Source organism: Lygodium microphyllum, chromosome 26, assembly GCF_053477565.2.
Source record: "Lygodium microphyllum isolate KBCC chromosome 26, Lygodium_microphyllum_v1.1.10, whole genome shotgun sequence".
In the NCBI taxonomy this organism is placed as follows: Eukaryota; Viridiplantae; Streptophyta; class Polypodiopsida; order Schizaeales; family Lygodiaceae; genus Lygodium; species Lygodium microphyllum.
Window position 1 is genome coordinate 14,118,521 of NC_141160.1, and position 22,725 is coordinate 14,141,245.

Consider the following 22,725-nt stretch of genomic DNA (forward strand, 5'->3'; position numbering starts at 1 on the left):
GTGCTGGAGGAGTGTGACCTTAAGATCAAGTACGGAACTGGAAAGGAGTATGTAGTTGTTGATGCACTCAGTCGCAAGGCATTCCTTAATTCTCTAATCTTGCAAAATCCATCAATAGCTAGATCTCTAGCCACAAAGGTGTCGATGTCGAACAACCCCATACTTGAGCTAGCTAGAGAGGAAGGATGCCATGATCTAGCCTATCAAAGGATGCTAAGGGAAGTCTCTATCGAGGACCAGGAACAAAAGCTAGAGGCTAAGGATCATAAATTCTCTGTCAATAGTGGACTTGTCTACTATAGGACGAGAGTATGTATACCAGCAAGCCAGTCACTTAAGTAAAAGATATTGTGGGAAGCTCATGATTCCCCTTTCTCAGGGCATCCTGGTTATGCCAAGACTCTCAATGCTATTAGGAAGAGCTACCATTGGGAGAGGCTTAATGGTGACATTCTCAAATATTTTACTGAGTGTTTGTCTTGTCAACGTATCAAAAACAAACATGTCAAAATGCCAAGGAAGTTGCAACCACTTGACATTCCCCAAATGAAATGGAAATTCATCAGTATGGACTTTGTTGTTGGCCTACCCCAAGTTCGGGGAGGATACCACTCCATTATGGTTGTGGTTGACATGCTGGCTAAGGTTGCATACCTTATTTTGGTAAGACAAACTATAAAGCCTCAAACATTGCAAGGTTGTTTATCAAGGAGATATACAAGCTACATGGGTTACCTAGAAGAATCATTAGTGATCATGATTCTCTCTTCACATCACACTTCTGGAGAGCTATCTTTGAAGCTATTGGGACTCAACTCTATTTTAATAGAGCTTACCATCCCCAAACTGATGACCAAACGGAGCAAATAAATCAAGTCATCAAGGACATGCTTAGGGCACACTGCTGTCGTGACCCAAAAAGGTGGATTCAATAGTTGCCTTCAGTTGAATTTTCCTACAATACTTCTTATCAACAAGGTATTCAGATGACCCCTTTCCAGGCATTGAATGGTCATGACTATCGAAGTTCCCTAAACTTCTCAGATCCAACCTTGTGGGTTGAAGCTTCAAGGCAGATGTTGGAAGAGATGGATGACCAAATAAGACAGGACATCCAAGCTGCCAAGGATAGACACAAGACATATGCGGATTTAAAGCGTCAAGATAGAATCTTCAAGGAAGGAGAAATGGTCTTCATTCACGTATGGGCAAAGAAGAGTTCTCTATCCTTAGGAGATTGCAAGAAGCTAAGTCCAAGGTATTGTGGGTCATACAAGATCCTCAAGTGCCTAGGACCTAATGCTTATAGACTGCAACTTCCTAAGAACCTAAAGGTTCATAATGTATTCCATATCAGCCTCTTGAAGAAATATGTACCTAATCCTAGCCATGTACTTGATGACCAACAAATTGTAATGCCTAGCCAAGGATTCCTTGAGCTACGGCCTGACAGAATCTTAGATGTTAGGGAGAGACAACAGAGATCCAGAACCTTGAAAGAATGCCTCGTCCAGTGGAAAGATTATCCCGAGGAGGATACCACTTGGGTGGATGAAAGCACTCTCAACCATAAATATCCCTTGTTCATCTCAAGATGAGGACATCTCGATTCCTCCAAGGGGGAGAGAATGTAATATTTCCGTTTGAAATATTTACCTTCCCCCAGCTGATGCGTGGCTGATGGAAGGGGATGAGCTTTTATGGCAATTTAAGAGGTGGAGGGGAAGAGGCCATGCGAGGGGCCACGTAGGGGGGAGGTCCTCTCTCCCCCCCCAAACTATAAAAACACCTTCTAAGATGTTGAAGGGAGGGAAAATAAAATGCTGCGAAAGGCTGCCGTGGAGAGCCACGCCATTTTTCTGGCCATGAGAGAGGGTGAAGACGGACAAAAAGGAGGGAGTACAGGCCGCCATGGTCGTGAGTAGAGGGAGCGTGAAGAGGCTACCAGAGAAGGAGGAGAGAGGCCGTGTAACCTGTAGAAGATGTCCTAAAGGAGGGGAAGCTAAGTGCTACGTGGGAGGAGAAGGAAGTTGAGCCGTCGTGCTGTAGAAGGAGCCACCACCAATTTGTGAAGGGCCGCCACTTGTACCAGAGGCCGCTGCTGCCATCACCGAGACGCCACCAGCCGCCGACTGAATTCGCTGACGCCATCCCCTTGACGACTGCCATCAAGGCCTTCTAATCACCGTCATCCACGTAGCCATTATTCTTCCTCTTCCCATGTCTGCACACTTTAGAAGCTTCATAGAAGCCTCTTTAGGAAGCTTCTAAGGGGGCTTCCCTAAGCCCCCTTCCCACCAATCACCTATAAGCCTCCTAGGCTCGGGATTTAAAGCCCCCTTCCCACTACATTTCCCCCATAACCCCATCCCTATCAACCCCCCCCCCCTCGAGGTCTTTGTAGAGAACAAGAGGGTTCTTTAACGCCCTTTCACAGAGATCCTCCATAAGTCCATTTTTCCCCTGGCTTTGTAGACGAAGCCTATAAGGCCCTTTCTACCAAATCTCCCATAAGCCCCCTAGGGCCAGATTTAAAGTCTCCACTCCTGCAAGGTCCATCACAAGATCCCTTTCACGAACCCTCTCTTTTTCCGAAAGAAAGAAGGCCCAAGCTCCGAATCCTAAGGCCTTCCATAAGCTCCAAATCCCATATACCCAAATCCCATAGGCCCAAGTCTCACAGGCCGGCCTTTTAAAGATCTGAAGTTCCACGAAGGTATCTCCTGCGTACGAGGAAGAAGGGTAAGATCTTGAGGCTGCATACCAAGGCGAGTAAATTTATAGACCGCGAAGGCAAACCGGAAGCCAAAATCACGCCTACAATGGGCCCTAAAAAGTCACAAGACGCGCCTGCGGGAGGATCTTCTCCTAGTATTTACGTGGATATTTCCCGGAGTCCACAAGTCCAGGTTTTATCTATTTGGATTCCACACAAAAGTATTGAATTAGTCACGATAACTTCATCAATTAGGAAGCACTCATGCATGTTCAAATTCAACTAGTCAAGTTAAATGCAATTGGAAAATGAATTGGCTATTTGAACATTTACTAGAATTAGCTCAAGATATGAAAAATGATCATTGGTACGTTCAATGGAATGAATGAAAAGAACATAAGGTGTCTATGCATTTTTAGGACCTTACCAGTAAGTTTCCTTTTGTGCATTCAAATGTGACGAGCCTAGGACAACTGTTGCTTCATTACAAGGTTGAAATTATTGAGGTACACCTTTTACTAGGCATGGAAAGATTAATGGAATGTCACATTTTTAGATAAATCTTCTTGGTAATGATTCATTAAAGAAGTCGTTATCACTCGTAGGAAATAGCAAAGCATGGAAATAATTCTAAGGGCTGCATTAAATAGGTTAACTCTAGCTTCAATTGGCATGAATCTCATTTAACTATGTGTAGTTAGGAAAGGATTGCATGTTGCACATTCATCATACGTAAGAACTTCATTCATCAAGAGATGTAGTTAGGGAAAGGTTTCATGGTTCATTAAGCATGAAATCTTAAAAAGCTTAGAAAAAGAATTGTGAGCATGATTCGTGAATGCAAGTCCTAGTTGGATGAATGGAAGTTATGCCGAAATTTAACATGCCTTTTGGCCTTAACAAGAAAAGTTAGGGATTGTGAATCTAGTCGTACGTAGAAGCAATGAATCGTGTGCTTACGTAAATTGTGACAAAAATGCAACTAGTTTTCCCCTTTTAGATCAAGTAAACATCTCTAGGAATGGTTCGTCCTTATCGCAAGACAAGTAAACTCGAATACCTAAATCACTTAAACCGCAAAGTATTCACATAGGATGGTTCAATCGATACAATAAATCCTCCAAGTGCTAACTAGGGTTTAGCACGTTAAGGACTTGACCTAGTTTCACACTTGTTGCCAAGTCGAAACCCTCATACCCAAAGGTCCTACCCACATTCACGGAATGTAGGGACAATTGACAGGCTTGCAAGAAATGATCTAAGGTTTCTACCCTAAGGGTCACTCGTTCAAATGATGAAACTCGGATTGAGTTGGAATTCCTAGGACCGTGGTCGGCCTAGTGTAATTAGGAATGGGTTGGGTAAGAAGACACCCTAAACCCTACTTCTCATCTGGAGATAAGCCGTTCAATGGGTGAAATGATCTCATGAAATAGATGCGACACTTGTGCAATAAGTTGCAACGTCGCATAGACTTGTGGTTAGTTCACAAGAGAGTTTTGCCATTTCTTGAAATGGGGTTGGCAAGTTCTTGCGCAAGTTTAACTTGCAAGAGGATGAGTAGTCATCCTGTTATATCACATCTCTTGGGAAAAATTACCAAGTAAAGGGAAGTTAGGTATTTGCTTGGAAGCAAATGATCAATCAATAAATTAAAGTGACATGGTCGCCAGTATTTAGTGTTAATAAAACCTAAGGTATTGGTTAAGTTGGGTTAACAGGGTATGGCCCTAACCCAAGGACAAAAGGGTGAACAAACAAACCCTTGGGGATCTTGCCAAGTCGCAATTGATCCCGGATCGAATGTTGGATGCATTCGGAGAGAATGATTCACTCCTTGACAGTTGGCCAAATAAACGACCACCACTGGAATTGATTGTGCTTGTGACAGTTTAGAAAGCACTGTTTGCATTGTTTGCTCAAAGAACTAAAGGATGAAATGATATCTAATGCTTCAGGTTGAAGGCCTGAAGGGAGAGGCAGCTTTAGTTACCCCCGACTGCCTGCCTGACCCTAACCAAGGGGGTTGTTGACCGCGCCGGGAACGTGGACCGAACCTGCCGCGAGAGGTCTTTCTGTTGAGCTCTACTTGGAGCAGGAGGACGCTTGGGTGCCAGGGGGGGCTCTGGCTGTAAATCCCTCGCCTTCCGGGTCCTGCACAAGAGGGTAATGTGACTCGGGATTGGATCTCGAGGCCCGCATACTAGTCTACGGGCAGAAGCTTGGAATAGTGATCCCTAGCGGATTACTGGATAGCCTTCGGGCGGATTATGGACAAGCCTACGGGCGGAACTCCTTGTATTTCAAAGATAAAATGATGAAATGATAATAAAGAATTTGGCTGATATTGTTTTTCTATGTCACGTGATAAGATTACGTGAAGGAACCAGTGCTTAACAGGAGTAATTAAAGAAGCTGAGTGTTATATGTCAAATTAATGTGTTAGATAATTACATAACTAAAACAAACTGAGGAAAGTGCGGAGGATGGGCCATGGGTCCGTCCTACGGTTGGGTGGTCCCGGTTAGCTGGGAACTTTTCTCAAAAATCTCGAAGAGCAGCGGGAGGATCATCGAAAGCAATGACCTAGAATTATGTTTTACCCAATTTACGCTGTTTTAGGGGAACGGAATGGGACTATGCCTTATGGCAGAGAGGTTGAGTTTTGCATCCCTCTCGTTCCCATTCTCCTTGAACCAAGTGCAGCGTGAATCCATTTCGGACCTGGCGTTTGTGCGTAAAGTAGTTCACTCGAGTCTGACGCTAGTTGCTGCTAGCTAATGACCAAACAGGAAAATCCAAATTCAGGCCGATCCTAAGTGGGAACGGCCAGGATACTTCCGCTACGTGGAAAACGTGGGAAGACCTAGATCGCAAGTCCCGTAACATTCCATGGGAGTGCCGGGTGGAGCTTTCTACACATCCTTTCCGATGAACTGCTAAGACGTGTCCGGGATTATTTTAGTGGACACGTTACAGTTGGTATCAGAGCGAACCAACAAATGACTTTTTTTAGAGAAATTTTAATAAGAAGAAGTAAAGCAAATGTTATTGTCCCAAACATTTCCTTACTTTCAATGCTGTCTTGCAGAATTATGACGCATGGAACAGGTTTTTAGTGTTCCGAGTCATGTTTATGACCGCGATGCATTCCACGGATTATCGACAAAGGGTTGAGATGATGAACATCCTAGACCGCATTTACAATCCATCGCCTGTATACATGGAACGGAGATGGATGGGTGTTTCAGGGATCTATTACATAACTGCCCATCGACCTACGTACCTTCAAATTAACTTGAAGAGAATCAAGTGGATGGAGGATTTGAAGATCGTGAAGCTGTTCATCTTTGTTGAGGCTCACCAAACGCGACCCTACAGGTTGGAGGTCGAAGGGTTAACCAGAATAAGTATGTGTACGGGGAAGTGATTCGAAGAATCCCTGCTGACCGAATCAAGGTGTTGGGACGTCATGAGAAGAATGGATATCAAAGGGAAAGATACCCTAATCTTCCAATGAACTATCGATTCCTGAAAATTGATGACCCCAATCCGTACTACTACTCAGTTCCTGTAACTGAATGCAACAACATCTTATTCTCCTCAAATTAATGTATCAGCTTGTTCTATCGCCCCAAGAAATAATTGTACCTCGAAAAGGCTATGCTGATATGAATGGAATAATTTTTTTAAAAAAAAATCAATGATTGTCTTGACTATGAATATTGATAGAGAAGTAAAGTTATTTGGTCACTTGGCTAAAGGAATACGCGAACGTAGTTCCTGAAAAGTTAACAGAACTCCCGCTTCAAAGAGAAGTAGATCATGAGATCAAGCTAGTAATAGGAGCTGCGCCAATTGCGAAGAGACCCTATAGAATGTCTATACCGGAAGAAATTGAGTTGAAGGAACAACTCAAGCAACTATTAGATTAGGGCTACATCCGTCCTAGCAGTTCACCATGGGAAGCACCAGTACTGATCCAGAAAAAGAAAGATGGAACACTTCGGCTATGTATTGATTACAGAGGGTTGAATCAATCAATAGTCAAGAACAAATATCATATTCCCAGAATAGATGAGCTTCTTGATAGTCTTCAGGATGCCAAGATCTTCTCCAAGATTATCTTAGGTCTGGTTACTATCAGATAAGAATCAAGGAAGAAGATATCCCAAAGACGACCTTCAACACTAGATATGGACACTTTGAGTTCTAGTTGTGTCATTAGGGCTTACGAAGGTGCCTGCCACATTCAATAGGTTAATGCAGGATATTTTTAGATCATATCTTGATAACTTCGTGCTCGTCTTCTTTGATGATACTCTGGTCTGTTCCAAACAGGAAGGAGATCATGAACCCCAACTTCGGATTTTCCTAGAGACAAGGAGATCACACAAGCTGTATGCTAAGATGACGAAATGTGCATTCCTCAAACGTCAGATTGGTTATTTGGTTTTCATCATATCAGCAGAAGGAATCTCAGTGGAACCACTCCATTATGGTTGTGGTTGACATGCTGGCTAAGGTTGCATACCTTATTCTGGTAAGACAAACTATAAAGCCTCAAACATTGCAAGGTTGTTTATCAAGGAGAAATACAAGCTACATGGGTTACCTAGAAGAATCATTAGTGATCATGATTCTCTCTTCACATCACACTTCTGGAGAGCTATCTTTGAAGCTATTGGGACTCAAATCTATTTTAATAGAGCTTACCATCCCCAAACTGATGACCAAACGGAGCAAATAAATCAAGTCATCAAGGACATGCTTAGGGCACACTACTGTCGTGACCCAAAAAGGTGGATTCAATAGTTGCCTTCAGTTGAATTTTCCTACAATACTTCTTATCAACAAGGTATTCAGATGACCCCTTTCCAGGCATTGAATGGTCATGACTATCGAAGTTCCCTAAACTTCTCAGATCCAACCTTGTGGGTTGAAGCTTCAAGGCAGATGTTGGAAGAGATGGATGACCAAATAAGACAGGACATCCAAGCTGCCAAGGATAGACACAAGACATATGCGGATTTAAAGCGTCAAGATAGAATCTTCAAGGAAGGAGAAATGGTCTTCATTCACGTATGGGCAAAGAAGAGTTCTCTATCCTTAGGAGATTGCAAGAAGCTAAGTCCAAGGTATTGTGGGTCATACAAGATCCTCAAGTGCCTAGGACCTAATGCTTATAGACTGCAACTTCCTAAGAACCTAAAGGTTCATAATGTATTCCATATCAGCCTCTTGAAGAAATATGTACCTAATCCTAGCCATGTACTTGATGACCAACAAATTGTAATGCCTAGCCAAGGATTCCTTGAGCTACGGCCTGACAGAATCTTAGATGTTAGGGAGAGACAATAGAGATCTAGAACCTTGAAAGAATGCCTCGTCCAGTGGAAAGATTATCCCGAGGAGGATACCACTTGGGTGGATGAAAGCACTCTCAACCATAAATATCCCCAGTTCATCTCGAGATGAGGACATCTCGATTCCTCCAAGGGGGAGAGAATGTAATATTTCCGTTTGAAATATTACTAGACCAACCTCCCGCACATCGCAAATTTGTGAAAAGATTAATCTCCATTTCCGGTAGTTGATTTATGATCGTACGCGAGAGAAGGAGTACTCCGCATTGGTCAATCGGGACCGAGGAATCATGACCTCTCCACTGGCAAAACGGGACCAAGGTTTAAAAACCTGCATAACCATAGGTAGACTCCCTCTTGGGAGGAGGTCAAGAGGATAATGTTGGGATAAAATTGTTGCAATTTTTTTTAATTTAAAAATAATAATATTTACCTTCCCCCAGCCGATGCGTGGCTGAGGGAAGGGGATGGGCTTTTATGGCAATTTAAGAGGTGGAGGGGGAGAGGCCATGCCAGGGGCCACGTAGGGGGGAGGTCCTCTCTCCCCCCCAAACTATAAAAACACCTTCTAAGATGTTGAAGGAGGGAAAATAAAATGCTGCGAAAGGCTGCCGTGGAGAGCCGCGCCATTTTTCTGGCCATGAGAGAGGGTGAAGACGGACAAAAAGGAGGGAGTACAGGCCGCCATGGTCGTGAGTAGAGGGAGCGTGAAGAGGCTACCAGAGAAGGAGGAGAGAGGCCGTGTAACCTGTAGAAGATGTCCTAAAGGAGGGGAAGCTAAGTGCTACGTGGGAGGAGAAGGAAGTTGAGCCGTCGTGCTGTAGAAGGAGCCACCACCAATTTGTGAAGGGCCGCCACTTGTACCAGAGGCCGCTGCTGCCATCACCGAGACGCCACTAGCCGCCGACTGAATTCGCTGACGCCATCCCCTTGACGACTGCCATCAAGGCCTTCTAATCACCGTCATCCACGTAGCCATTATTCTTCCTCTTCCCATGTCTGCACACTTTAGAAGCTTCATAGAAGCCTCTTTAGGAAGCTTCTAAGGGGGCTTCCCTAAGCCCCCTTCCCACCAATCACCTATAAGCCTCCTAGGCTCGCGATTTAAAGCCCCCTTCCCACTACATTTCCCCCATAACCCCATCCCTATCAACCCCCCCCCCTCGAGGTCTTTGTAGAGAACAAGAGGGTTCCTTAACGCCCTTTCACACAGATCCTCCATAAGTCCATTTTTCCTCTAGCTTTGTAGAGGACGCCTATAAGGCCCTTTCTACCAAATCTCCCATAAGCCCCCTAGGGCCAGATTTAAAGTCTCCACTCCTGCAAGGTCCATCACAAGATCCCTTTCACGAACCCTCTCTTTTTCCGAAAGAAAGAAGGCCCAAGCTCCGAATCCTAAGGCCTTCCATAAGCTCCAAATCCCATATACCCAAATCCCATAGGCCCAAGTCTCACAGGCCGGCCTTTTAAAGATCTGAAGTTCCACGAAGGTATCTCCTGCGTACGAGGGAGAAGGGCAAGATCTTGAGGCTGCATACCAAGGCGACTAAATTTATAGACCGCGAAGGCAAACCGGAAGCCAAAATCACGCCTACAATGGGCCCTAAAAAGTCACAAGACGCGCCTGCGGGAGGATCTTCTCCTAGTATTTATGTGGATATTTCCCGGAGTCCACAAGTCCAGGTTTTATCTATTTGGATTCCACACAAAAGTATTGAATTAGTCATAATAACTTCATCAATTAGGAAGCACTCATGCATGTTCAAATTCAACTAGTCAAGTTAAATGCAATTGGAAAATGAATTGGCTATTTGAACATTTACTAGAATTAGCTCAAGATATGAAAAATGATCATTGGTACGTTCAATGGAATGAATGAAAAGAACATACGGTGTCTATGCATTTTTAGGACCTTACCAGTAAGTTTCCTTTTGTGCATTCAAAAGTGACGAGCCTAGGACAACTGTTGCTTCATTACAAGGTTGAAATTATTGAGGTTCACCTTTTACTAGGCATGGAAAGATTAATGGCATGTCACATTTTTAGATAAATCTTCTTGGTAATGATTCATTAAGGAAGTCGTTATCACCCGTAGGAAATAGCAAAGCATGGAAATAATTCTAAGGGCTGCATTAAATAGGTTAACTCTATCTTCAATTGGCATGAATCTCATTTAACTATGTGTAGTTAGGAAAGGATTGCATGTTGCACATTCATCATACGTAAGAACTTCATTCATCAAGAGATGTAGTTAGGGAAAGGTTTCATGGTTCATTAAGCATGAAATCTTAAAAAGCTTAGAAAAAGAATTGTGAGCATGATTCGTGAATGCAAGTCCTAGTTGGATGAATGGAAGTTATGCCGAAATTTAACATGCCTTTTGGCCTTAACAAGAAAAGTTAGGGATTGTGAATCTAGTCGTACGTAGAAGCAATGAATCGTGTGCTTACGTAAATTGTGACAAAAATGCAACTAGTTTTCCCCTTTTAGATCAAGTAAACATCTCTAGGAATGGTTCGTCCTTATCGCAAGACAAGTAAACTCGAATACCTAAATCACTTAAACCGCAAAGTATTCGCATAGGATGGTTCAATCGATACAATAAATCCTCCAAGTACTAACTAGGGTTTAGCACGTTAAGGACTTGATCTAGTTTCACACTTGTTGCCAAGTCGAAATCCTCATACCCAAAGGTCCTACCCACATTCACGGAATGTAGGGACAATTGACAGGCTTGCAAGAAATGATCTAAGGTTTCTACCCTAAGGGTCACTCGTTCAAATGATGAAACTCGGATTGAGTTGGAATTCCTAGGACCGTGGTCGGCCTAGAGTAATTAGGAATGGGTTGGGTAAGAAGACACCCTAAACCCTGCTTCTCGTCTGGAGATAAGCCGTTCAATGGGTGAAATGATCTCATGAAATAGATGCGACACTTGTGCAATAAGTTGCAACGTCGCATAGACTTGTGGTTAGTTCACAAGAGAGTTTTGCCATTTTTTGAAATGAGGTTGGCAAGTTCTTGCGCAAGTTTAACTTGCAAGAGGATGAGTAGTCATCCTGTTATATCACATTTCTTGGGAAAAATTGCCAAGTAAAGGGAAGTTAGGTATTTGCTTGGAAGCAAATGATCAATCAGTAAATTAAAGTGACATGGTCACCAGGATTTAGTGTTAATAAAACCTAAGGTATTGGTTAAGTTGGGTTAATAGGGTATGGCCCTAACCCAAGGACAAAAGGGTGAACAAACAAACCCTTGGGGATCTTGCCAAGTTGCAATTGATCCCGGATCGAATGTTGGATGCATTCGGAGGGAATGATTCACTCCTTGACAGTTGGCCAAATAAACGACCACCACTGGAATTGATTGTGCTTGTGACAGTTTAGAAAGCACTGTTTGCATTGTTTGCTCAAAGAACTAAAGGATGAAATGATATCTAATGCTTCAGGTTGAAGGCCTGAAGGGAGAGGCAGCTTCAGTTATCCCCGACTGCCTGCCTGACCCTAACCAAGGGGGTTGTTGACCGCGCCGGGAACGTGGACCGAACCTGCCGCGAGAGGTCTTTCCGTTGAGCTCTACTTGGAGCAGGAGGACGCTTGGGTGCCAGGGGGGGCTCTGGCTGTAAATCCCTCGCCTTCCGGGTCCTGCACAAGAGGCTAACGTAACTCGGGATTGGATCTCGAGGCCCGCATACTAGTCTACGAGCAGAAGCTTGGAATAGTGATCCCTGGCGGATTACTGGATAGCCTTCGGACAGATTATGAACAAGCCTACGGGCGGAACTCCTTGTATTTCAAAGATAAAATGATGAAATTATAATAAAGAATTTGGCTGATATTGTTTTTCCATGTCACGTGATAAGATTACGTGAAGGAACCAGTGCTTAACAGGAGTAATTAAAGAAGATGAGTGTTATATGTCAAATTAATGTGTTAGATAATTACATAACTAAAACAAACTGAGGAAAGTGCGGAGGATGGGCCATGGGTCCGTCCTACGGTTGGGTGGTCCCAGTTAGCTGGGAACTTTTCTCAAAAATATCGAAGAGCAGTGGGAGGATCATCGAAAGCAATGACCTAGAATTATGTTTTACCCAATTTACGCTGTTTTAGGGGAACGGAATGGGACTATGCCTTATGGCAGAGAGGTTGAGTTTTGCATCCCTCTCGTTCCCATTCTCCTTGAACCAAGTGCAGCGTGAATCCGCTTCGGACCTGGCGTTTCTTCGTAAAGTAGTTCGCTCGGGTCTGACGCTAGTTGCTGCTAGCTAATGACCAAACAGGAAAACCCAAATTCAGGCCAATCCTAAGTGGGAATGGCCAGAATACTTCCGCTACGTGGCAGACGCGGGAAGACCTAGATCGCAAGTCCCGTAACATTCCATGGGAGTGCCGGGTGGAGCTTTCTAGACATCCTTTCCGATGGACTACTAAGACGTGTCCGGGATGATTCTAGTGGACACGTTACAGTAGGAGTGCATTCCAAAAACGCTCTGTATAATGTGGTATAGGCTCACGATCTCGTTGTTGAAGTAGATCCCATTGCTTGATAGCCTTCTCATGAAATTGTAGTGGAAGGAAATTCTGCATGAACTTCTTCTTGAAATCTTTCCAAGTAGCAGCACATTCTATGCTCTTGCGTACTACAGTCCACCAAAGTGATGCTCTCTCTACCAAATGATTAGTAACACACTTGATTTTGTCTTTTTCTGGATAGGTTTCCTCATGGAAATAGTCATCAAACTGGCTAATGAATGATAAAACAGTCTTTCCTTCTCATATACCATTGAAAGTGCGAAATCTGAAACTTCGTTTACTTATCTTTGATTCCTTACGAATGGTTTGAGCTTCAAGAGTGGCGTCGATGGTACGTCGAATTAGATCTTCAGCTTGAGGTTCTTCTTTGTCGGTAGACGCTCTTTGTAATTTTGCCAATTGCGCTTGCAATGCTTGCCTAGCCCTTCGTTCTTCTTCCAATTGCATCATGATTAGGTCCAGCTTTTGCTCCATGGTAGGCTCAGGTAGGTCGTCTTCAACCATAGGATCATCCATATATGGTTCCATCATCCTGTGAAACTCAAAAGACCTTTCTCACTCAAAATCAGGTTAGCAGGATGAGCGTAGCTCAAATTTGGGGTTACAAGGCTATGTGTTTTTGGGTATTTCTTTCTCAATCTTTAGAAAATCTGCGATATTTCCTTCTTCCTATGCTGAAAATACTTCAATGAACCAACGTATGGGTATAATACCTTGCCACAAACAACTTTGCAGTTCGGAGTTTCTGCGTAGGAACAACCCTTCTAGGAGTTTTGAGCACTAGTCAGTTCTGACTCCAGTTGACTAGTCTGACTTGCAGAGTTGCAGACTTAGCCGACTTAGTGAACTTGCAGGACTTGATCACGATTGACTTGCAGAACTTGATTTCTGGAGTGCAGGACCCGGAGTTTGGTGATTTGCTTGCCTTGTGGGACTTGATTAAGCTTAATGATTTAAGCTTAGTAGCTTAAGCTTATGGAAGGGGGGGTAATTTTGATCAACGGCGCAGATCGTGGAGGATGAGGGTAGCCGTTTTCTCACGTCGCGCGATTTTCGGACATCCTCTTACAGCTCGATGACAATTTCTTTGAAGCTTGTGGAGTTACTTAAGCCTTTAAGCTTTAATACTAAGCTTTTGAAGAAGATAGATATAGAGCTTCTTACTGTATTTCCACGACTTGTTTATGGAGATGAGGGAGTGGTCCTCCACCTATACAGCTCGGTCCTTCACCACCTAAGAGTAGAAACAGGGGTTCTTGATCACCAGAAGTCTGCCTGTATCGACGGTTCGCAACGAGATTGACTGTAGAGCCCGATCGTTCCAGGAGCTCTGCCTTCACACGAGATGGGTAGTGATTGGAAGCTCTTGATCTCAGCTCCCCTCTGATACCACTGGTGCGCAGATCGGTCGCAGTATGCTCACGTCCCGGAAGGTCCCCAAGAACAATGAACTCTACCTTTTTTCACAAAAAACAATGTAAAAAGCATGAACGACAAGAGCAAGAGACCAATTGGGTTCAATCTTCCCCCATGCCTTGTGTGAGAGCTTCACAAAGCATGTATTTAATGTATATTTCCATCTTCATGCTCAATAATAGCCCAATTTACAAAAATATGACAAGCTTTTAGCTTTTGAGTTTGTTTTTACAAAAATAGGAGATAAAGCTAATGGACGGTGCCTCACAAAGCATGTATTTTATGTATATTTCCATCTTCATACTCAATAATAGCCCAATTTACAAAAATATGACAAGCTTTTAGCTTTTGAGTTTATTTTTACAAAAATAGGAGATAAAGCTAATGGACGGTGCCCATAGAGTCTGGCACGCCCAACACAATGTCCAAATAGAAATAACATATCCGTGCGCATAGGTGCATACAAAATAATAATCAATAATCAATGCCTCAATAGACATGACAAAATATACGCGTGGCGCCTATCAAAATATAATCCATAGGTCGAATACTCGCTAGACTCCAATGCTTTCCTCCGCCACTGCTGCTATCTCTACACATCAACTGAAGCATTCACAATCGTTAGTAAAATAATACAATTAAACCAACAAAAGTGAATACCTAGCAGTCTTCAGCTACATAAAAAAATCAACTGGTTAGAAATAAATCCTAACCTTAATTTATTACGAGTGCGCACTCTAAACTCATAAACGTTTATTAATTTAATATGCATTTTGCGGAATCACCCGCTATGGAATCACCCATGTACACACTAAATTAATGAAATGCCCGAAAAGGACAGGCGTCCCCATCAACCTCTCGCACAAAGAATCCACTTTGTGTATGAGCCCCGGTCATCTAAGTTTACGGAATCCACCATAAAACCTCACGGAATGCACCGTGCGATATGCCTCCTAGCATCACAGTTGTGGAGCGCACAACGGGAGAAAATGTTTATTGATAATCTACTCCTGCAACCTGTGAGTAACCTTTTGCAACAAGTCGTGCTTTGAACTTATCAAACGAGCCATCAGCTTTGGTCTTGGTTTTATAAACCCATTTACATTTGATAGGAATATGATTTGGGGGGAGTTCAGTAAGAATCCATGTACCTTTGGAGATTAAAGAATCGTACTCAGCTTGCATAGCTTCTTGCCATTGATCCCTTTGAGACGAATTAATAGCTTCCATATACGATATTGGATCCTCTTGGACAGACATAGCATCATCAAAGACATCATATTCAATAGAATAGAATCCATGCTCTATCTCAATAGGAAGATCGACATAGATCTCTAAATTTTCATCAATCTTCTTTGGAGGTGAAGGAGGTTTATGATGATCAGAATTAGTAGAATCACAAAGCAAGTAAGGGAATGCACTAAGCAAAGACTGTGTATCATCTGAAACATCTGACGATCATGTGCCACCCATAGTCTTCTCATCAAATATAGCATCAGGACTAATGATAACCTTTTGAGAAGAAGGATAATAAAATTTGTAACCTTTGGAATGATCTGAATAACCAAGAAAAATAACCTTCAAACCTCGAGGATCCAAACTTATGTCGAGTGTCCTTGGGCACATGAATATAAGCAATGCAGCCAAATGTGCGAAAGTGAGAGACTGAAGGTGTCTTCCCTGTCCAAATTGTTATAGGAATTTTACCAGTAGGTACAGTAGTTGGAAGATGATTTTGAATAAAAACAGCTGTTAAAAGTGCTTCAGTCCAAAACTTTCGAGACAAACCAGAGTGTATAAGCATGCAATGTATAGCATTAAGAATCGTGCGATTTTTGTGCTCAGCAACACCATTTTGCTGAGGAGAATAAGGAACTGTAAACTCATGATGAATACCTTGATCCTTACAGAAGTCATCAAATAGATTGGATACATATATCACCGCCATTGTCACTGCGAAGCGTCTTTATAGAGAATCCAGTTTGAAGCTCCACACTTATCTTGTATTGTTTAAATATAGGTAAAGCCTCAAACTTATGTCGAAGAAGATAGACATGTGTGTACCGTGAGAAATCATCAATGAAAGTTATAAAATATCGATATTGAGACTTTGAGGCAGGAAAAGGACCGCAAATATCAGTATGAACCAAATCCAAGAGAGCACAGGAATGTGATGAAGTAGAAGTGTGGAAAGGCGAACGATGGTGTTTCCAAGTGCACAATACTCACATATTCCCATACGTGGATGAGATTTAAGATCCATACCTTGCACAAGACCATGACGATGAAGATCAAGAATTTTGGCAAAATCAGAGTGTGCAAATCGTTGATGCCATAATTTGCAATCTGCATCTCCAGGGGCAGTAACAACATTTGCAACTGTTTCATTCAATGATAGCTCAAATAGATTACCATGTCAAGGAGCCACTGCTATAGTATGCCCCTCTTTCTCTATACAACATTGATTATGATCAAAGCCAAAAAACAAACCAAGATCAACTAGACGAGCAATAGAAAGAAGATTTCTTTGCAAATCTGGAACATGAAGAACTCCTCTTAATATTCTCGTGGATGAAACAGTCCCCAGATATAAATCACCCACTCCTTTGACTTGACAAGTCGTATCATCCGCAAGGTAAACAAACTTCTTGACAAGAAGAGAATGATAATTGTGAAGCCACTGCGATTGGTATGTCATGTTTCCAGTGGCACGTGAATCAACGATGAATAGAAAACCATCATGAACATGAAGTACCTTTTCTGGAGAGATATCATAATGGACGAAATTGAGCTCCTGATGAGTATGATCATCATCAGTTATAGTTTGTTGAACAATATAAGCTCGAGAACGTTCTTCATCATATATGCATTTATAATAACCGCGAGATGGATGATCTGTATATGCACAATAATCACAAGGAGGAAAACTTTTGGACGAGCGAGGTTGCTTTGTAGTAACTCCATGCTCCTTATCATATTGACGTGCCCAGCAATCAGAAGCCACATGACCTTTCTTATCACAATAAGAACAATATTTGTTAGGATAAGCAAGACGAGAAGATCTACTACCTGGATTAGGGCGTCCACCCTGCTGAAAACGTGAAGTAGGACGCTTGCGAGCAACAAAAGCAGCATCAAAATCCCTTTGTTCGCGAGTGACCAAAACAGCATCAGATTTTTCTAAATGATGCTCATGACATTGAGAATATTCAATAAGAGGTATACATGCTTTGTCAAAGTGGATATCATCCTTGTTAGACAAAATAGTGATGATATTGTCATATAAAGGATCTTTGATGGTATGAAGAAGTTGAGTAACAATCTGATTTTTAGCAATAGGAACGCCGGCAGCACCAAGTTGATTGATAATGTCTTTAAAAGCCTCCATATGAGAGTGCATAGAAGTACCAACCTTATATTGAAGATTCTTCAAACAAGTTTGGAGATATAAAATTTCGGTGACCGATTTCTTCTCAAACGTTAAGATAAGATACTCCCAGATAGCATGAGAGGTTTCCAGATGAAAGACATCCAACATAAGTGAGTCAGGAAGTGCAGACAATATATAACGACGAGCCACTTTTTCACGACGAATCCAATCAGTATGATCAATTTTCCATTGTTCAAATAATGGACCATCAGTTTCACAGAATTGTTATTCATCACATCAATAGGTTGAACTGGGCAAGACAGGTCACCCAAAACAATATCAAATAATTCGTCACCTTCAAGAATTAGCATCATCTTTGCTTTCCACCTAGGAAAGCCTTGTCCTTGGAAGAAGGGAACCGAATGTTGGCCACACGGATATCCGTTAACAATTACGCAATTGGCCATGCCTGTATGTCGAGAGAAAACAAATAAGATGAGATCACAGAATCTGCAAACCATGATCAAGACGAGCGTAGTTGAGACGCATGACAATCAAAATAGGGATATGCACGTAAGAACGACGAAAAGTATTGAGTGACTAAAAAGAAAGCCCGAAATAGAGAGGCGTAACGCGCAAGACGAGATGACGCATATAAGAAAAGTGCTATTTCGGTCGAGCAAAGAACATGAACGATAATAAAACATCACTAAAAATAGCAAGATGTTTGCTTGTCGTAATCAACATCAATAACAAAGACGAGCGATTAATAAACTGTAATTGGGGATTAACGAACGGTAATTAGAAATACATGTTTAAATAAAGAATCCCAGATTCGAGCAGAATTACTGTCTTGAATCCTGAACTGTCATAACTTTTGATCCAGAACTCCGATTGACAAGCGGTTTTGACAAGATTCGAGAGCACGATGAGAGCTACGCACCTGGTTTTTTTTTGTTTTTAAAGACAAAACTAACTAATACTTCTAATTTGAACAAGTTCATGTATCAAATCATCACTTGTGCAAAGAATTTAATCAAGTATAAACAATGAAACAACTTATCTTCCTTGTTGTTGCTACGCATCCATAGCTCTGATACCATGTTGAGAGAGAGAGAGATACACAAGACATGCTCCCAAAGAATGATTCATATTGATGTAGAGTTAATATATATAGGTGAGACCCAAGTCAAGTGAGAGTGATATATATAGTTGTAACACATTTAGGGACGTTTCACAAAAGAAGTTTGTTTTTTAGCAAGATGGAAAGATATGTGCATCGATGACAAAAAAACCTATTGATATAAGCTTTGAGAAGAGAGGGATGAGAGAGATTTTTTTGGATATGTTTGGTCGTACATATTATGTAGCCACATGCAATGCTTTAGCTTATGGTGTTTAGATTGAGAAAAAACTAGAAAGCAAGTCAGAGTTATGGTCTTTTGCTTTGTAGATGGAAAATAAGGGTAAAATATAGTAAGTTGATTTGTTTATTGCAAGGAAGAGCATTATATTAGAGACTGGATGGGATTCTTCAATTGAAACATATTTAATTTATGTTGTTTAAGAAAAAATCAAGGCACTAAGGTGATTGTTGAGGGGAACTGGAAGAGGGATGATGGTGATCCTAACACTTCCAAGAAGACTAGATGGGGTGAGCCTACATCATCACCTTCTAGACTAGGGCTAGATCAAAGTAAAGAGGATGTACCAAAGGAGACTATTAAATAGAAGAAACACCGAGGTTACAAGATTGCTTCAAAAATTGATTGAGGCACTAATCTTTAAAAAGTGATAGAAGAGAGGATGTTGAATAGTAAAGTTAAGTTTACTCTAGGTGAGGTTTGTTGGAGTTTTAAAAAGATTTTCAAGAGGAAATTATAGATATCATTTAGAGGAAGAAACATGTGATTCACACTTCAAAGGAACCAAATGTGTAGGGCATCACGATTGAGGAGTTGGCTAAGGAGAGTGATGATGATGTTCTTATTGAGGATGCCACAAAATGTATGCAGATAGTGAAGAATATACAACCGTTGAACTATGTAAAGGATGATGCACGTGTGGTGATTCCTTGCAAACATTTTTCTAGAAGTCACTAGGCATGAGTAACCACTAAGACAATAATGAAGATTGGAGAGATGGAGAAACCATGCATTGCTTTGCTAAATCATGGATTAGAGATAAATGTCATAGTTCGTAGTCTATATGAGAGGGGAAAGTGGCCTGTTGATGTTGAGCATGGATGGCGGATTAGAGCCATCAACAACACTGCAAGAGAGCTTTATGCAACATGTCAAGTATGAGAGTGACTATTAGAGATATTGAAGATGATTATCATTTGTTTGTGTAGGATTCATGTTCCCATGATGTTATTATGGGATAGCCTTTTATCAATGAGGCACTTATGGAAACTAAGGTAATTTATGATGATTCTACATATGTACAATTTTGAAGTAAAGATGGACAAATAACTATTGAAGTTTATGATAGTCTATATGAACCACCCAAGGAACAAGGATACTTTGTGGGATTTCCCTCTTCTTGCAAGAGAGGTGAATTTTTACTAGATATCACTATTCTATGGGATGAATATAATACATAGATGGGAAAAGCTCTTGCCTCCTGGTAGCGATGCTTTTTCTTAAGGTTCTATTTTTTTCCATAAGGTTGCAAAGTATCGCTACCAGATAGTATGTATGCTAAAAAAGAGAGAGAGTTGTAAAAAGAAAGTTTATTGTTGGATGATGAGCACAATGATAGGTTGTATGATAGGTCAACTTGTGTGGATACGATTATAGAGATTGAGGATGTGCTGAAATTGAGGTGTAGAGTGGTTTCAATTTTGTGCAAGTACAATCCTTGGACATGTATCATGAGATTGATGGTTTATGCAGCAGAAAGGATTGTATGCTGAGTCTATTTAGTAAAAGAAGGAGTCTTTAGATGTTGTAGTTCAACAAATGGAAAGGAGTGCTTAATTATTTTAGCCAATAGGATTATAGCGGGACTGAATTATTTCAGGCTAAAGAGTTTGATACATGCTCATGCTAGCATACAGAGTTTGGATCTGGTTATATAAAGTTCCAAGACGAGGGGTGCCTTATTTAGCCAAGAGACTTGGGTGTTATGCATTTGTAGTAAGAGTTGGGTTTACAAGGGAAAAGAATTAAGCCATGGTGTAAAGAAAGTACAAAACTATGGCTAAAAAAGTGAAACCTATTGTAGGACCATTGCCTCTTGATATTGATGATGAGATGAAGAGAGCTGCAAAACAACTAATTTTGAGGAATCTTGTAAATGTTGCTCAGACGTTTTTAACAGAGACATTAGAATTTAAGATTAAATATAGGGAGTATTAGTTCCTACTGAAAGAAAATGTTTCATGGAGATGTTGGAGAGACATGGTAGACCATTTGCATTTTACTTGCATGATTGGACATGTGGATTGAAAGATTGTGATATTGATGGTAATATTTATTATTATATATATTATACCTTGGAATCTATGCCCTATTCTAGTGTTGCCTAGAGATCATCTACCCACATTAATTGAGCTGTTGAATGCGAGGATTATAAGGGGATTCTTGAACCATCTTTAGCAACTTATTCAAATCAATGGTTCACACTGCCTAAGAAGAATGGATCTCTTAGGTTTACATAGGATTTATGGCTAATAAACAAATTGAAAATTAGGATTGCAGGTGTTGGTCCAATTGTGGACAAGTTTACTGAGGTATTCATAGGGTGAGCTATTCTCTTTGTGATATTTATTGAAGGTATGATCAATTTTAGCTTGCCTTGGAAAGTAGAGATTTGACTACTATGAGAAATTCGTTGGGCCTTTTCAAGATGCGTACTTTACCACAAGGTGCTATAAATTATGTAGTACATATGATGAATGCTATGAATAAGGTCATTTGTGAGTATATCCCTAAACTTACAATGCCTTTCTTGGATGTTGTGCATGTTAAGAGTTGTGTAGAAGATGAGAAGGATAAGGCATTGGATGTTCATGGTTGTAGACACTTTGTGGCAGACCATATGATGGATTGTGAGAAGATTTTGTCTATGTTGGAAGAGGTGAACTTGACTCTATCAGGACTGAAATTAGTTTATAGGTGAATGAAGTACTTATTGTTGGACATATGTGTGGCTACTATGGCAAAAATCCTTCACCCAATAAGGTAGAAGCCATAAAGAAGATTCTAGAGTGTTGCTCTTCAGTATTAGAGGCAAGAAGGTTTCTTGGTACATATGTCTTCAATATGATTTAGATTTCACACTTTCCTCATATTGCAGATGAGTTGTATCAATTGCTCCAAAAGGGACATAAGTTATTTTGGATGAGAAGTATATTAGAGCTATGAGGAAGATGAAGAAGCTATTGCAAACTAATCCGACTTTGAAGAAGGTGAATTATGCATGTGGGATGCCCATTGTGATTATAGTTGATACTAGTCCTATTGGGATTAGTTGGGTTGTTGGACCAGATGATGAGAAGGGTCACATGTATCCTATTTGGGGCAAAGGTTTTGAATGAGAGGCAGAGGAGATACTTGCAGATTAAAAGTGAGCTTTGGGGAGTTGTGACCACTCTTAAGTGCAACAAAGAATACCTTATTGATGCTTCTATTGTGGTTGAGATTGTTTGTTTGCCTCTGTTGGGGATGATGACTAGTTACTCTACACCTAACATTGCTGTGCTTCAATGGATTGCATATATAAAGTCCATGAATCTAAAATTCAAGCATGTTTCAAGGAAAGAAAATATGGTTATTGATATGTTATCTAGGGCTAGATTTCATAGGATGAGGATAAACTTGTTGTAGATGATGGAGAGGTAGAGATTTTAGCTATCATTGATCACATATGTCATGTCTCTTTAGTTGAGGCATTTTCATAGGATCTCTATAATACAAGTGAACGGTTGTAGATTTCTCAATACTTGAGTACACTGACTTAGAGAGCTAAATGTTTGGATGTAGAGTGCAAGAAGATTCGAAAAAAGGCTTGAGGAATGGGCTACTATGGAAGCATTCTAAAATGAGAGGTGGGATACCTTTGAGAGTAGTTTTTGATAGCACTATATAGTTTCAAGTTATGAAAGAGTTTCATGAGAGTCTATATGCTGGTCACAAATGTGTGTGGGATATATATGAGAAGATTCAAGAATGTTATTGGTGGAAAGGAATATAAAAAGATGTATCTCACTTTGTTGAGACAACCAAGTATTTTCGGCTAGATGAGTGTCATCTGAGTTATCCACTTTGTATGCATTATAAATGGGTGGTTTATTTGGTTACTATCCCAATTAAGTTG